The following is an 18,577-nucleotide window of genomic DNA, read 5'->3' as shown; positions in this document are numbered from 1 at the left end:
TTAATGAGCCCAAAACTCATTATCCTCATGTCGAAAAGCTGCTATACGCCATTCTGATTACATCACGCAAGCTCCACCACTACTTCGAGTATTACAAGATCATCGTGGTCACCGAGTTCCCTCTAGGGGACATTCTCCGTAACAAAGTGGCCAACGGCCACACCATCAAGTGGGCTATCGAGCTCATCACTTACTCCATCGAATTCAGAAGCAGGCCAACCATCAAGTCTTAGGCGCTTGCTCATTTCGTCGCTGAGTGGACCAAGATTGAAGAGCCCATCGCCGCTACCTGCCCCAAGCACTGGGTGATGTACTTCGACGGTGCTCTCAACATCAATGGTGCTGGTGTGGGCATTCTGTTCATCAAGCCGACCAAGGATAAGCTTCAATATGTTCTCTGAATACATTTTCTGGCCTCCAACAATGCCGCCGAATACGAAGCGTGTCTCCATGGACTCCGTATAGCCATTGAGCTCAGCGTCAAATGCCTCATGGTATACGGGGACTCCGCGCTAGTCATCAACTAGCTCAATAAAGACTGGTCCTGCTCCAGTGACAAGATGGATGCATATTGCGCCAAAATCAGGAAGCTTGAAGGGAAATTCTACGGTATCGAGTACCACCACGTGGTACGAGATCAAAATCAGCTCGCCGATCACCTATCCAAGTTAGGCTCCTCTCACGCCATGATTCCACCAAGGGTCTTCGTTCAAGATCTTTTGGTGCCATCCATTAAGGAAGATAAGGAAGTTTAGGAATTTCCCCCCGCCAAGTAGCTGGTACTTACGGTACCTTCGCCAGCCGCCGATTGGAGGGAATAGTTCATCAAGTACCCCACCAGCGCCGAAGTACCCACCGATAAGACTGAAACCAAAGGCCTAATTCATCGAAGCAAGCATTATGTGCTGGTGGACGGCAACTTGATTAGGAAAAGCATTAGGAAGGGATACTGTAGAAATGCATCACCCAAGAAAGAGTGAAGCTACTTCTCAAAATTCACTCTGGTTCCTACAGCAATCACGCGGCCTCGAGAAACCTAGTTGGCAAACCTTTCTGAGCTAGTTTTTACTAGCCCACGGCCATCTTCGATGTAGAAGACCTCATTCGACATTGTGAACGATGTTAATTTTTTGCCAAGCATATACATGTGCCGGCACAAGAACTACAGACCATCCCAGCTTCCTGGCCTTTCGCATGCTGGGGACTGGACATGATCGGGCCTTTCAAGCTAGTGCCAGGTGGTTTTTGGTACGTGTGCATTGCCATCGACAAGTACTCCAAGTGGATCGAGTATAAACCGCTCGTCTTGGCTACTACAAAGAAAGCAGTCGAGCTCTTCGAAGATATCATCCACAGATTCGGTCTCCCAAACAGCATTATCACCGACCTCAAAACTACATTTACTGGCCATCATTTTTGGGACTTCTATGAAGACCGATGCATTTCCGTCAAATATGTCTCCATTGCCCATCCTAGAGCCAATGGCCAGGTCGAACGGGCGAACGGCATGATCCTTGATGCCCTCAAAAAGAGGCTATATTAGAAAGAAGAAAAGCATCCGGGCAGATGGCTCAAAGAGCTACCACTGTGGTCTAGGGACTATGTACTCAAGCTAGTCGCAGCATCGGTGTGTCTCCATATTTCTTGGTCTATGGCTCAGAAGCCATACTACCGACGGATGTTGCCTTCCGAGCACCTAGGGTGGAAAATTATGATGAAGAGCAAGCCGCAGCTGTTCGGACAAAGAACGTCGATAGGGCCAAGGAAGAATGCCTAATCACCTACGTCCGCATAGCCAAATACCTAGAAGGCTTGCGAAGGTACTACAACCACAACATCAAAGGTCATTCATTTGCTGTTGGCGACCTCGTTCTCCGTAGAAAACAAAAAACCAAAGGGATGCACAAGCTCTCCTCCCCTGGGAAGGGCCTTACGTTGTCAAAGAGGTTACCCAACCAGGGTGTTATCGCCTACATGACTTGGACGGAATCGACATCCCCAATTCATGGCACATCGAGCACCTTATACGTTTCTATCCTTGAAATGCTCCAGATATGTATCCTCCACTCCATGATGAATAAAGTTTTGGTCATCATAATTTGTCTCCATTATTTCTCCATTATGATTTAATCTCCACTTACGGTCGCTGAGCTCTAAGCTACTCCATAACGAACTCCAATACGAAATTGCCATAACTGCTCCACCATGTTTCTCCATATCTCCAACATGTGATCGCCATAAACACTCCACCGTGTTTCTCCATATCTCCAACATGTGATCACCATAAACACTCTACCGCGTTTCTCCATATCTCCAACATGTGATCGCCATAAACACTCTGTCGCGTTTCTCCATATCTCTGAAATGTTTCACTGACCACCGAGCAGCACATGTTCTTCTCTAATCTCTATGGAGAAGACCCAGTCTCCAATCTCTCCCTACACATGCTATGGGCTCCACGCTCTGCGTTATGGGTGGTCGGCTACGATTCCTTGGTCATGCCTGTTCCTCCTACACGTGCACAGGCTCCGCGCTCAATGTTATGGACTATGGGCTAGCTAAGGTCAAGAGCTCAGTGAATAACTAACTGCTCGGACACCACTTATACTACGTTTATTTCTAAGTTATTTCGCCAACCATCGAGCAGCACACGTTCCGCTCTGTTCTCTATAGAGAAGACCCAGTCTCCGATCTCTCCCTACACGTGCTACGGGCTCCGTGCTCTGCGTTATGTGTGGTCGGCTATGGTTCCTTGATCATGCCTGTTCCTCCTACACGTGCACGGGCTCCACGCTCGACGTTATGGATTATGGGATAGCCAAGGCCAAAGATTTCAGTAGCGAACTAACTGCTCAGACTCTACTTATACTGTGTATAATTGTGTTAGGGTTAATACTACAATGATTTCTTCACCGCAACACTACAAACTACATAAAGATGCACATGTCAACATTTACACATACACATAAATGTCTGTCTACGCCCTTGCGCGTTTCTAACTACTTTATTCAGTTATTACAGCATACTCTCCAAGCAGATCACTGAGCTTCACCATCGCCGTCTGTCTCGCCGAACAGGTCGATGTCGTTGGCCAGCTTCTTCACCATGTCCTCCACCTCATCCTCCAGCTGCTGGTGCTCTGCCTCACCCATCCCTTCGATGAATTCGGCCCCTATCGCCTAAAGGTCAACGGCTGGGTAGTAGGACTGGACCATTGCAAGGGCGTGAGTAACAGCGGTAACAATGGCATCGCAGTTGAAGCTCTTGAAGTTCTCCCATGCCGCCTTGCACCTTTCAATGATGGTGTCCGAATGTGGCGTCCTACCATCAGGCTAAGGAGCCGCCTCTAGGTCGACGTAGTCGAGCACCGGTTTGATCCCGACGACTATGGCATCGAACTTGTCCCTTTGGGTCCTGGCCTCCTGCACCAGCACATCAAACTTTGCCTTGACCCTCTGATGGTAGTCTGCAAGCATTATAAGGTTCCATCAAGCAAGGAAGCTACTTCAACAGTAACTTTGACCAGGAAGTACTCACCTTTCAGCTCTTTGGCTAGTTTGTCTGCTCACCCTGACTCCTTTGTTTTCTCCTCTTGGAGTTGCTTGATGGCTTGGCGCAGCTGGCTGAGCTCCGCATCTTGCTCTACAAGCACAACAATCGTCAGCAAAAATATGGTTGTTCAACAATACAAAGCACATTCACCGATACACCATACCTGCTTTCTGCTCGGATACATTCCTAAGCTACTTGGACTTCCGCTCTAGTTGCTCAGAAGCACTCGACAACTGCTCGAAGATAGTGGCCAACTGCTCAGAGCCACGTAGCTGCTCGGACACGGTCGCTAGCTGCTCGGAGAAGACACCCTTCTGGTACTCCAGGTCCTGCGCGTTGGACTCAGCAAGGTCTCACTCACGCTAGGCCCTCTGGATGTTCTTCTCCATAAGTTTCATTGCCTCTTTGAGTTTTTCATTCTCCTCGGCGAGGGGCTCCATCCTCTTTATCAGTTGGTGCCGCTGCTCGGTAGTCTGAGTTATCCCTTACAAAAATGCCAAGATTATGAAGAAGAACAATCTCCAACATTATAGATGAACATTACAGATGTAGTATTGACCTTGATCTGCTTCATCACTCCGGCAAGGGTAGACTCCAGCCTCCTGAGCTCCCTGGTGGTGTCCTCCTCCTCAACAACCACCACCTCGTCACCGCGTTTGGGAGGATTCAGATAGCCTAGGGTCAAGATTCCTCATGTTCGATCTCTTCCACCTTGTCCTCCTCCGCCGTAGCTGGAGGCACCATCGGGGGGCTCCGTGGCCAGACAGCGTGTCCGACCATGCCCTTCAGCGTTTCAGGGAGCGACGCCTGCTCATTGGGCGCTGCAGTTTTCTCCACTTCGGCCTCCGGCGTGGCATCGGCGACTCCAGCCTCCGCTGGTGAGAACCGGCGGCTTCCGCCGTTGCCCCGGGCACCATCGCCAACCCATCCACCGTTGACGATAGCCTCTCGCCGCCACCAAGACCATTAGCAGTGGCGGCTGACTCCTCCGCCGACTGCCGAGCACCTAGGGACTTTGGGATGGGAGCCGCTGCATTGCCTCCGCCTTGGGATCAGCCCCCGATTGTTCGTTAGTCCAGACGGGCGGTGTCAGATTCTTCGCATGCCTCGTGCTGCATCAAATTAGCTTGTTAGTCACCAAAAAAGGATAAGGATATGAGAACAAAATAACACTAAAACAAGGGTACTTACATAGCAGCTTTTCGATCGATTTTTCTGAACCGGCGCTGCCTACCCGAGCCCCCAGCCACGGCCTTGGGGTCGATTCCTGCATCTTGGGGTGGAGGTCTCATGGTCTCCACCGTTGGCCTCTCCTCCGCCCGCCGCTCCGGGACTCCCCTCGTCTGCTACTTGGGGACTCCCTTCGCCTACCACTCCGGAACTCCCCTTGCCTGCTGCTCAGGGACTCCTTTCACTTGCTGCTCAGGGACTCCCATCGCCTGCTGTTGGGGGACTCCCTCCTTCCCCTTTGATTGTTCCTCCACGCGCGTGCTATGCGGAGGCGCCTTCGTGCTCGGTGGAGGAGCCACTAGAACTTCATCATCATCCGACCACTCAAACATCACGGTACTCCATGTCCGAGTGGTCTGGTCACCACCAAGCGAGATATCACCCAGCTTGAGGGGAGCGGCACCCACCATCTTTCTCTTCTTCTAGGCCGGCTCATCTGTCGCTGCCCTCTTCCCCTAGATTTTCTCCGACATCAGGGATGGACTCTCTGATGAGATGTTGATGGCTCCCTCCTCAGGCTGCGTTGGTGGCCGGACATCTACTGCCTGTGGCCAATCGCCCCTTAGCATGCTCGAGAAGTACACTGCTCTTTCCTGTGAATGGATCTTTGCATAAGTGAATCAGTCCACTGCTCGGCAGCGACAAAAGATAAAAAGCATCAAGAACACACAATTGAGATATTTACCTGAGGAGGCAGATTCTGGCAGTGAAAGGGTCTTGTCTACCCTAGCAAGTTGAACGAGGCAAGTGGAGCAAATAGCTCTACGGCCCGCCCCTGCACAACATCCCTCGACAGCATCTCCATCCTCTACCAAGTACCGTCGGTCTCCCCCTTGAAATCAAAGGCTATGTGGGCCCTCTCCTTATAGGCTGGACATGGCACACTATGAAGCTCGCTGCCACCAGTCCACCGTTGGTCTTCACGCCCTTTATTAAGCCAAGGAGCTCCTTCACTTGCTCCATGTTAGCATTGTTTGGTTTCTCCGACCAGCTCTTTTGTCTCTCTAGGATGTGGTCGATGTCGTAGCGGATTATAATGTGGCTCTACTTCATGTAGAACCACCTAGTGTTCCACCCCTTTAATGAAGTATTCAGCGGTACAGTGATGTACTCGCTCGCCATCTCATCCCGGAGTTGCAGATATACGCCGCCAACCACCTTAGAACCACCGCCGCCTTTTTTCTTCAACAAGAACAGGTGTTTGAAGAGGTTGAAGTGCAGAAGAATCCCCAGATACGCTTCGTAGAAGTGGATAAAGATTGAGATGTGCAAGATGGTGTTTGGGTGGAGATTGCACAGACTAAGTGCTAGAACTCCAATAGATCCCTCAAAACTAGATGAACAGGAAATCCCAACCCTCGCCAGAAATAATCCTCAAACACCACTACTTCATCAGTGTGAGGCATTGGGAAGGGCTCACCGCTGGCTGGCCGCCATCCGGTGGTGACACGGTCAGGAAGAATGCCCGCCTCCACTAATCTATTGAGCTCCACCTCCCCCATGCGCGATGGTGCCCACTCTTCGTCACGGATGGCTCTGACGCTCGCCTTCTTTGGGCTCGCCTTCTTTGGGTTCACACCTCCCCTCTTAGGCGCCATCTCTTGGATCTGGACGGAGACTGGTGGTGGAAGCATGCGTGGATGTGAATTTGGAAATGAGAGGGCTAAGGAGGAAGATGAAATGACAAAGTGGCAAAGGTGAGAGCGCGGGGTGCGGCGCGCAGTTATAAAGCACTCCCCCCACCCTTTCGCATTTGAGGGTTTTTGGGAAACTGTTCCCATGATTAGCGCCTCTCCGAATTCTCCACAACAGCAAGGTGGGTCGTTACCTGGGCTTTCGCGCAACCATGGCCCGTATTGTGGATTTATCTCCGCAATTTATTATGGCTCGCCGAATATTCACCGACTTCTCCACCAACCGTTACGGTTCAGTAATTACTACTGTACAGCCATTACTCCGGTATTTTCTCCGTGATTTATTTTCTCCAAGATTTCCTCTTGTGGCTTGAGGACTGCGTCAGCATTATGTCTTGGTTCCTCACAGCATTGGGGATATTTCTTAAGTTGACTGTTGTTTCTGACCCTAGCACCACGTGACCATGACACCTAATGTCAGGCTCAGGGACTAAGTGGGCACACTTCACCTTGCGGTGAATGTGCTTTTTCTCACCTCAGGGCTACACCCGAGGACTGGCTGCCTGCTCGGCTGGTCTTTTACTATTCTTCTACTTTGGACCCTAGCACCACATGACTACGTCATCTACTGTTAGGCTCGAGGACTAAGTGGACACACTTCACCTTGCAGTGAGTGTGTTTGCTTTAATCTGGAAGACTCCACGCCTCTTGAAGCAGAAGAAGACTATCTCTCTTTCTCGTGGTTAGACTCTAAGTGGGCACACTTGGTCCACTATGAACAAATTTTCGATTCTGAACTTGAGCTCCTTACACCCTTATGGCAAGCCGTACTTGGGTAACACTGCTCGGCGACGGTTCACACTGCTCGGTGATGGCTCATGCTGCTCGACGATGGTTCACACTACTCGACGATGGTTCACGCTGCTCGGCGATGGTTTGCACTACTCGGCGATGGTTCACACTGCTCGGCGATGGCTCACGCTGCTCGGCGATAGTTCACACTGCTCGACGATGGTTCACTCTGCTCGGTGATAGTTCACACTACTCGGCGATGGTTCATGCTGCTCGGCAACTGCTCACCAACTCATCATGGTGATCGGACCATGATTTTGATTGCCCGACTTTGTTCGCACCTGCTCGGACAAGCTCAAGACGGCTTTGCACAATGGGTACAAGGTGCTCGAGGACTAGCTAGCTGTGGGGGGTACGACCCTAGATACCCATGGTAGACCATATGGGCTGTGCCTCCAGGGGCGGCCCAGCCCATAAGATGAAGCCTTACGAGGCACGACTCTACTTGGCGCCTCCCGCAAGACACCAGGAAGATATCCTGAAGATACTACGAGATCTATTAGGATACGTATGATCCCATGATTCCTGTAATCTGTTATTATTTTCCGGTTATCTCTCAGGTCTAACCGACTTGTAACCCTACCCCCCAAACTATATAAGGTAGGTAGGGACCCCCTCCAAACTCACGCAATATCATACGATAGCCAATACAAACCAATAGACCATAGGAGTAGGGTATTACGTCATACTGACTGCCTGAACCTGTCTAACTCGTGTGTCTCTGTTGCCTTCTTGTTCTTGATTACACGCCTCTCTGCCGATCAAACTACCTTTATAGGATACCCCTCGGAGAACTGCCGATGATATTCAATCGACAAGACATGATTTGGAAACTTATGATCTTCAAAGCCTAGTGGTTGCTCAACATAGACAAGTCCTTGAATAGGGTCATTGAGAATGCACTCTTCACATCCATTTGATATAGCTTGAAGTTGTGATGAGCGGCATAGGCTAGAAGCATTTGAATTGCTTCAAGTCTTGCCACCAATGCATATGTTTCTTCAAAGTCCAAGCCCTCTACTTGAGTGAAACCTTGAGCAACCAACCTTGCCTTGTTCCTTGTCACCACTCCATTCTTACCTTGTTTGTTGTGGAAGACCCACTTGGTGCTAATGACATTGGTATTGGGTTGTTACACCAAAGTTCACACTTGGTTTCTTTTGAAGTTATTGAGCTCTTCTTGCATGGCCATCACCCAATCCGGGTCTCCAAGTGCTTGTTCTACCTTAAGAGGCTCCAAAGAGGAAACAAATGAGTAATATTGACAAAAATTTGCTAAATGTGATTGAGTTGTTACCCCCTTTCGAAGACTCCCAAGGATGTTATCAATGAGATGATCCCGTTGTATTGTTTGCCTTAGCCTTGGATGCTCAATGGCCTCTTGTTCATCTTCTGGATCTTCATCATCTTCTTGCTCAAATATGGGTTGTAGGTTTTGTTCATGAGCTGGAGTCTAATCAGCTGCTGCTAACTGTGTAGGTGTGGCACTACTGCCCTCAAGTGTGGCACTGTCGCACTCTGGAGTTGTAGCAGGTGTTTGCTATAGTGTAGCATCAGGTACGTCAGCGGAAATAGGTGCAGCAGCAACTTGAGGAAACTCCACTTCAGTGGCTTCATCTTCTTATGGTCTAATATCACTAATAGCTAATTGCTTGATTGCTTCACATGGTGGATCCTACTTTCCTACAACACTTGAATCAACTTGCTCCACTTAAGAGCCATTAGATTCATCAAATGTCACGTCTACCGCAATCTCAACTCTCCCGGAGGTTTTGTTGAAGACACGGTAGGCATGCTCATTTGATCCATAACCAAGAAGAAAACCTTCATTAACTTTAGGTGCAAACTTAGAGATTTTGGGTTTCTTGTTAAGTATGAAACACTTGCACCCAAACACTCTAAAGTAGGACACCTTAGGCTTGTTACCGGTTAGAAGCTCATATGAAGTTTTCTTCAACTTCTTGTGTAGGTAGAGACGGTTGATGGCATGGCAAGCGGTGTTGACGGTGTCACACCAAAAGATGTCCAGCGTCTTGTACTCATCTAGCATTGTCCTTACCATGTCAAAGAGTGTACGGTTCTTCCTCTCTACTACATCATTTTGTTGAGGGGTGTATAGAGTTGAAAACTCATGCTTGATGCTCTCTTCATCAAGAAACTCCTCAACTAGAGTATTCTTGAATTCGGTCCCATTGTCGCTTCTCACTTTCTTGTTGGGAAGACTAAACTCCTTTTGAGCTCTTCTAACAAATATCTTCACCTTCTCTTGAACTTGGCACTTGTCATGCAAGAAAAATACCTAAGAGAAACGGGAATAGTCATCAACAATAACAAGACCATATTTGTTACCCCTGATACTTAGATAGGCGACCAGTCCAAAGAGATCCATATGTATTAGCTCGAATGGTTGCTTGGTGGTCATGATGCTCTTTGGTGGGTAAGGTACGCCAACTTGCTTTCCGGCTTGACAAGCGCTACAAAATCCTATATTTCTCAAAGTGAACATTTGTTAGTCCAAGGATGTGTTCATCTTTTAGAAGTTTGGCCACGTTCCTCATCCCAACATGGGCTAGTCAGCGATGCCAAAGCCAACCCATGCTAGATTTTGCCACTAAACAAGTCTCAAGCTTAGCTTTACTTTTGTTGAAATCAACTAAGTAAAGCTTGTTCTTTAATTGACCCATAAAGACAATAGAGGAATCCTCCCTTCTAAAGACTTCCACACCCTTATCCAAAAAGAGACAATTGTAGCCAATCTCACATAATTGAGAAACAGACAACAAATTGTAACTCAACGAATCAATGTGTAATACATTTGTAATTGAATGCTCAAGGGTTATAGCAACTTTACCAAGACCAATCACACCCCCTTTGAATTGTCTCCAAGACAATATTTTCATTTGAGTGCATCATCAGGGAATATGATGAGAACATACTCCTTTCTCCGTTCATATGATTTGTACATCCACTATCAAGCACCCAACTTGATCCACCAGAGGAGTATGCCTACAAAACAAGTTTAGTTGCTAGATTTAGGTCCCCAATTTGACTTGGGGACTTGCATGTTAGTCACAAGAATCTTAGGAACCCAAATAGAAGTATTCCTATATATGTTGGTTTCCTTTCAAACATATTTTGCAACCATTTTCCCACTGCTGTTGTTCCTCAAAATAAAACATGATGTCAAGCTTTATCGAGGTGCATAAGTCTTCGGTTGACATGCATACTTATTCTTGGTGGCCCACACTAATTCTTTATTCTTCTGGAAAATCTGTTTCTCCTGGTACACCTTCTTCTTGGGCTTAGTTTGATCAGGAGCAGATTTGGTAGCTTCCCATTTTTGCGGGGCGCGGCACTGCCGCCCTTCACCGCGGCACTGCCACTCGGAGACGCTGCACTGTCGCGGTCTATGTAGGCTGATCTGTACCAATTTTGCCCTTTCTCTCAAACTACACACACTCATAGCCATTCACTATTATTCTTCTATTTGTCTTGGCTCCTTTTGTGTGACTGAGCCCATGCTTGATTGAGGGATGCCTTCCTTGCTTGAATTCTGGCCCTTTTTATTCATCAACCTTCTTGTCATTGGATTGGGTCACACTTATTCACCCTTTTCTAATGACTTCATTGAGCCTAGCAATCTCCTTTCTGATAGCTTCCATGTTTGCAAGGTTAGTGGAATAAGCATTCAAGTCAAGATTAAAACATTTTCCATAGCCTTGACTAGTAGAGGGAGTAGAGGTTTACTTTGCCTTAGTGAGATATGAGTTGTTATCCTAAAGAATGCTATATTGCATCTCAAGTTCTTTGTGCTTTTCATCTAAGTCACAATACTTTTTCTTGAGAGCTTTATTTGCTTTCTTTGTGATAGCATGGTCCTCTTGCTCTTTGGTCAAAGCCTTGCGCAAGGATTCCACCTCACTTCTCTCTAATGCAAGAGCTTCTTTTCTAGCAATATAGAGATCCTCTTGTTGGATAAGAGTCTCTTCTCTAGATTCTAGCTCGGCTTGGACACTCTCTAAATCCTCCATTAGCTTAGTGATGAATAATTTGGTTTTTCCATCCAACTTTTTAGTTATCATGTTTATTTCTTTATCACTAGATTCATCATCACTAGAGCTATCACTAATATCACTACTAGAGATATCACTAGGAGGTGGAGGAGATTTGGCCTTGGATTTGGATTTTACCTTCTCACTCTTTGCCATGAGACAAATGTGAGGGGAGTAGAAGTCATTGTCGGACATGTTGTTGAAGAGCCCTAGTGTAGGGGATGACTTGTGAATAGCAACAGTTGCAACCTTCTTATCCTCCTCACTTGTGCTCTCTCTAGTTGAGTCCCATTCATGCCCAATATGAGTCTCTCCCATATACCTCTTGCTCTTTCTATGGTCGGACTTCTCCTCTTTCTTGTCCTTCTTGTATTTGTTGTCCTTGATCTCATATGGACACTTGGCAATGAAGTGATCGGTGCTTTCACAATTATAGCATGTCCTCTTTTTCTTATTTGGAAAGCTTCTCTTCACTACCTTGTAGCCTTGCTTCTTTAGCCCCTTATGATACCTCTTCATAAAGAGAGCAACATCATCAACTTTCTCATATTGATCATCATCATTTTTACTTTCACTTGAAGATAATGTGGTCTCTACTCTTTCTTGAACTTGCTTGCTTGCTTTGGGCTTGCTAGTTGAAGCTTGTTGGTTGATCTTGGACTAGCTTGTAGAGCCTTGCTTGCTTGATTTGTTGGCCTTAAGATCTACATCTTTGATCTTGATGCTCTCTAACTTTGCTTGCAATTCTCCAAGTTTCTTCCTCTCATTTGCTTCTTCCCTTTGCATGTCAAAGGTCAAAATCCTCCCAAGTACATCATTTGGTGTGAAGTACTCAAACTTCTTCTTGTCTCTAATTAGAGTGACTACGGTCTCATTTCTAGGTGAATAAGCTTGCAACATAATCTTGACAAATTTGTGATCATCTAGCTCATCACAACCATAGCCTCTAATCTTACCCACCATTGTCATCAACCTATCAAACATCTCTTATGGCCCCTCTCCATCCAAAATCACAAACCAGTTGAGCTTTGACATCAACAAATCAATTCTTGTCTTTCTCACTTTTGTCAACCCATTCATGTGCTAGGTGCAAAGTGTCCCATATTTGCTTGGCAACATCAACTTCAATCACTCTATTATACTCATCACCATCCAAGGCACTAAGCAACACACTTGTGGCATGACCATTGAGGTGAATGATTCTCATCTCTTCTAGTGTTGGGTGCTTGGGATCAACCGGTGGCTCAAATCCATTGCAAACAATCTCTCAAATGCCTAGATGAAGACCTATAAGATAGGCTCTTATCAAGTGCTTTCACTTGGCAAAGTTAGTCCCATTGAAATAAGGTAACTTGCCCATGGGCACATTGATGAAAGAGATTCGATCATGGTTAGTCATAGGAATAGAAGAATAGTTAAAGGATATGGCAGCATATTTGTTGTTGTTGGCCTTGCCCTTTTCTTTCTTCTCCTTCTTGTTCCCCTTCGACACTTGGTATGACTCATCATCATCTCTATCTTTGGAACTACATGATATGCTTGATGATGCACTTGTTGCCTTCTCTTCTTCTTCCTTCTTTCTAGCTTCTCTTTTTCTTCTTCTTTCTCCTTTCTTAAGCCTTCTTTCTTCTTTCCTTTGCTTCTTCTCCTCTAACTGTTGCTCCTCCTTCTCTCTTGCTTCTCTTTTTAGCTTTCTTGCCTCCTTTCTTCTTCTTCTCCCATTATCACTAAGAGCTCTTTCGGCATCGGTAGCCTCAAGATGTGGTAGTGTGGTGTTGCTTATTGTCGACGCGCTCAGCTCGCTACTGTTCGTGTCGACATCCACCCGCTTCACGCCACTAGTTCCTCCTCCAGGCTCCATACCTCACGCGGTGAAGCGTATATGAGGTAACATGCTCTGATACCACTTGTAGGATCTCTAGTTGGCCTAGAGGGGGTGAATAGGCCTGTCAAAACAAACACTCAAACTTTTATCAAATTCACCCTGTGGCACTGCTGTTCTAGAGGGCGGCACTGCTGGACCAGAACAACGGCACTACCGCACCTGCAGGCAACTTTGAATCATAGTTCAAAATCTATGAACGAAAACTTAGATCGGAGAAATTTCCTAGCTTACTACAGGTATGATAATCACAGATCAAGAGCTAGAAGTTGTAGGAAACACCACACACAAGTAGATCGACTAGAAACCCTAGAAATCACCTCAACCAACAATATGAAATGCATGTAACGTAAATCAAGCACAAGTGACACAATGATTTATCCTGTAGTTTGGCTTGCCACCAAGGCTTGCCTACCTCCATGTTGTTGAGGTTAGCCACTAAGGCTTAGGGCTTTCTAATTCTTTCTCGTTCTTAAGTCAAGAGACTTAACTCTGGAGATGAGGGGTGAGTTTACCAGCTTCAAGAGATGGTTACGAACCTCTCGGGGTTGCCACACAAGTTGGCAAGCTCCACGGGCGACGCTCTAGCCGGCTCGGAGCTAAGCTCCAAGAGTAACAAACACAACCATCGGCCAAAACCTGAACCAAGTGCTCTTTAGAGTTAGTGAATCAATGAAGCTACTCTCTAATCGAGTTTTGGAACATTTTCTCTCAAGGATTGATTGAAAAATCAATGGATTTGCTTGGGGCTTGAGGTCAACAATGAAGGGAGAGAGAGAGCTCCCGCTTTGTGTTTGGGCGTGCTGAAGTGAGGAAGAAGAGGCAGAGAGCCGTTGGGGAGAAAGGGGAAATGTATATATACCCCCTAGCCCCCAACGGTAACCGCACCTAATGGGTCGGGCGAGACGGAGCCTATGGCCTCGAGGTCGGGCGAGACGAAGACTTTGACTTTCGGTGAGACAGAACCCGCGTCCTTGGGGTCGGGCGAGATGGAGCCCGCACCCAAGGGGTCAGGCGAGACCCTTTAATACGTCTTGAGCCATCTGGGGAAGTCAGCGTGGGCGCTAACTTTCTTGTGCCATGACTCAAGTGCGACAATGCCTCTCTTCAAGTGCGGCAGTGCCGCACCACGCAAGATAGCAAGGGTAATAGTGAAGTGTAGACAGTCTTGGCTGTGAATCTGAGGATGCATGTGGTTTTTTGAGCACTTGGTAGCGTATATTAGCTTAAGCATTGTGTCCCCCTTTATAGTATGGCTTTTCCTATACTTAAATTCAAAATATAAAAGAATTTAAACCTCCTTTGAGTTTGAAGACATCTACATTTGTAATTGGGGGCTCATCCGTTTCGTGTAGCATCATCGAATATAAATTCCCTGCTTGTCATCTCGATAAATCTCATTAGTTCTCTAATTGCGTGGTCATTATCACCAAAACTCACAATTAGGGCTTGATTGCACTTTCAAATTTTAAAATAACTTTCAAAGGTTTTCACTTACTTTCCTCATCACATCACTAGATCTAATGCAAATGCAAAGTAAGTCATCACGATAACTGAAGTCGCTTTAGGTTTCCCGTTTTATTAGTATAGCTACCTATCCTAAACTTGACCGTGCACTCTATTGTATCTTGATCGGCGAAAGCAAAAGCTCCAAAAGTATACCTTTGCCTTCGAGCTTCTTCTCTCCAATCCATTTTCTCCATCATCTCCATGGTTGGGTGGTCATCACCAACTTCACCTTGGTTGTTTACCTTGCTCAATACCTTAGTGTTGATGAGGACATCACTCCATCGGATACAAGACATGGAGATGAAGAGGACCAGCATGGCCGTCCAACTCATCTAAATCACGGTGAAGGCCCAGTCCTACTCAGGTTGGAGTCCATCTTGGATTCTAGAAGTAGTCCTAGGTAAAGTCGATGCCCAAGACACATACGGACTCTATTTTTGAGGATCCACATATGCATGGAAATATAATTTCATAAGCTAACCAATGGCTTTGGTTTGATATCAAAATTCATTCGAAGTCAATGGAGATTGTCAGAACAAGTCAGCATCCAAAATTTGTCAGAGTGTCGCGACACTATTTTTTTGTCTGTTGGGCCATGTATCATCTTAGAGCCCATTAGGGGGCCACGATTATAATTAGCATCACACTCGTTAGGTTTGGGGGGTTGTTGCATTCTAGTTTTCTCATGAAACATACATTATACATAGCACTTGTATCGCAAAGTTCGAATGTTGTGAATCAGCCCCTGTTCTTGTTCTTGTTTGCCTATATCAACTAGTCCTTTCGAATCAATACTTGAGCTTCATATCAGTATGATAAACTTCATCCATATTCGCATCACTTATCTACTTAACCAAAAACCCCACAACCAAATATGTAGCTTGATATCATGGACCGACGCACAAGCTTAACAACATTGGTCCCATTATTATACATTCTAAATAGCTTTTGATCACACCACGAGTTGGCACAACTACCCAACTAATCACTAGAAGAGTTTACCTGAAATGTTATTCATGCCATTAAGGGACTGTTTAGTTCCAAGACATATAACTCTATATAACCAAGTGGCTTTAAATATGTCGTACAATATACGAGGAAAAACATTACTCAGAAAATTGCTTCTCATCGAAACCTAAACAACTTGAAAAAACACTTATAAGTTTTGTTATTGTGGAAATTTCAGATACAATTCTAAAACAAAGTTGACATATGCAGGGGAGGTGATGACATAGCAGCATTCTAAGACTAAACATTCTTCACAAGCTATGAAATTAATAAATTATGAAGAAAGAATAAACATAGAAGATAATAAAATACGTACACAACATTTTTTTTTGATTCTACTATTTCTTTATGACTTATCAATTTTATATCTTACAAATGACTTTGCAGAAAAATATATTAATTCATTAAATTAATTTCACTTTTTTTAGGTTGATAGTTTATTTGTTGGGAAAGAGTCGATCGTGTTTTCAGGATTGATCATCTTGAGTTCTCTGTTGACAATGGAAATTTAATTTAAACTTAGGACACGTTTGATACATATAGTTAATTACTAGATTATTACTAGATGAGCTAAAAATTAGTCTAAGTTAACTATGATTGGTTAGCTAGTTGTCTAACAACTAGTTAAAGACTTATCTAAATTAATTATGGTTGGTTACCTAGTGGGCTAATTTATATTAATTTTTAGCTAGTAAGAAATTAGCCTTTGGCTCAGAAATGCTCCCAGCCTCCAAGTTTTATATAGTCACTAGGTAGCGTGCTCGTGCGTTGCTACGGGTCAACTAAATATTTTATATTAAAAACACACGGATCACACGATAAGATAATAATACTGTTAAATTAAATACCGACGTCAAAGTGACATTTAATTCAAAAAGCAAAGTTCGTGAAATTAACATAGTCACGGAGAGTGCGACGTCGCAGGCTTACAAACTCTACTGTATAGACTTTTTCGTGATACGGCTAAGATAATATTTTATATCGACAAAAAGAATTATATGATATCTATTTCTTTCGTGCGCCAATAAATCCATGAATAAGTTCTACTGCATCTCCATATAATCATGTATACATAGGTTCGAGTATATATGTAAATAGGTTCGTGCCCGTGCGTTGCTATGGGACAACTAAACTTTTGTACTAAAAACACACGGATCGCACGATAAGATAACAATACTGTAAAAATATATGACCGACGTTAAAGTGATATTTAATCCAAAAAGCTAAATTCGTAAAATTTACACAGTCACAGAGAGCATGGCGTCGCTATGGGACAACTATTCACGTGCCTGAACCTTAGATAGGAGTGCTTGGAAGACAATTATTCACGTGCCTGAACCTTGATTGCTTCTGTTGGGTTTCAACTCTAACCTACCCCAATTTGTTTGGGACTTAAAGGCTTTGTTGTTGTTGTTGTTGTTGTACAGAGAGCATGGCGTCGCAGGCTCACAAACTTTACTTGTAGATTTTTTCGTGATACGGCTAAGATCAGTTTTTATACCGACAGGAAGAGATTTTCAATATCCATTTCTTTCGTGCTCCAACAAATTCATGAATAAGTTCCACCACATCTCTATATCATCCTGTACACGGCGCTGGCAAGCGAATTAGCCACAACTTATGTAATTAGTTATATAATTAGCTCATGTTTAGTCCTTCTAATTGATATTTAAAAATTCAATGTGACAGGGACTAAAGTTTAGTCCTGGGATCCAAACACCCCCTAACTCTCGACTTCTACTGGCTGCTCACTTGCACCACCATGCCTATGTGTCTGTACGTATATACTCTAATGTCAGAACGTCTAAGATGTTCTTTATTGTCCACCCTTTGAAAATATCATAACTTTAATGTTGTCATTTGTGTATGCCGTAGGATTGGGATGTTTTACACTGATCCATGAGGGTGTACATGAGAGTCGAAATTTTTGATGCCATTATGATGTCTAAGCTTACCAATCAGATAGAGACGAACTTGATTGTTAAAATATTTTCAACACTGCTTTCATATACTCCCTCTGTCCTAAAATAGAATTCATTCTCATTTCCCGAGAAGTCAATTTTTTTTTAACTTCGACCAATTATATATAAAAGAATATTAATATTTATAATACATAATTAGTATCATTACATGGATCATTGAATATATTTTCATAATAAACTTATTTGGAGAAAGTTTGATCTACACACGTCCCAAAACGACTTATATTTTGGGATAGAGGAAGTATATGCTAATGGGAGTAGTCAACTGAAAGTCGTGATGAACACAACAATACTTTTATATTATATGCTAATTGGAGCACAAAAAAACGTAGGGGAGTGGACCTATATACGAATGGTGGGAATATTCGTTTAGAAAATTGTGGAAGATTTATCAGTCTCATCATGTATAACCTACACATATTTTATTTAGCACCACTGATGTGCTCAAGGAGCGGCCACTTTTTAATTTCAGGTCTACATGCTGGAAACACTAAAATTAAAGGCCAACCTCATTGAGTCGTCTTGCTTGATCTTTGTCAATTGTTTCCTTCCATGCATGATTATCATTTCCTTCTATGCATGTGGCCTCAGGTGATTAATTTATTTTCTTAAAACAGGTGAGGATCGCAGGGATAACAATTTCTTTTTCTATCGCGTGGGGTATTGCATGACTGGAAGGGAGGAGTCTTGCTTGATCTTTGCCAATTGTTTTCTTTCATGCATGATTATTGTTTCCTTCCATACATGTGGCCTTAGGTGATCGATTTATTTCTTTCAAAGCAGGCGGGGATCGCAGAGATGATAGTTTTTTTTTCTATCACACGGGGTATCGCATGGCTAGAAGGAAAGAACAACCCTAAAAAAAATTCCAAAAAA

This window comes from Miscanthus floridulus, chromosome 14 (assembly GCF_019320115.1).
Source record: "Miscanthus floridulus cultivar M001 chromosome 14, ASM1932011v1, whole genome shotgun sequence".
In the NCBI taxonomy this organism is placed as follows: domain Eukaryota; kingdom Viridiplantae; phylum Streptophyta; class Magnoliopsida; order Poales; family Poaceae; genus Miscanthus; species Miscanthus floridulus.
The sequence above is the reverse complement of the archived record's forward strand: the minus strand, read 5'-3'. Positions refer to the sequence as shown.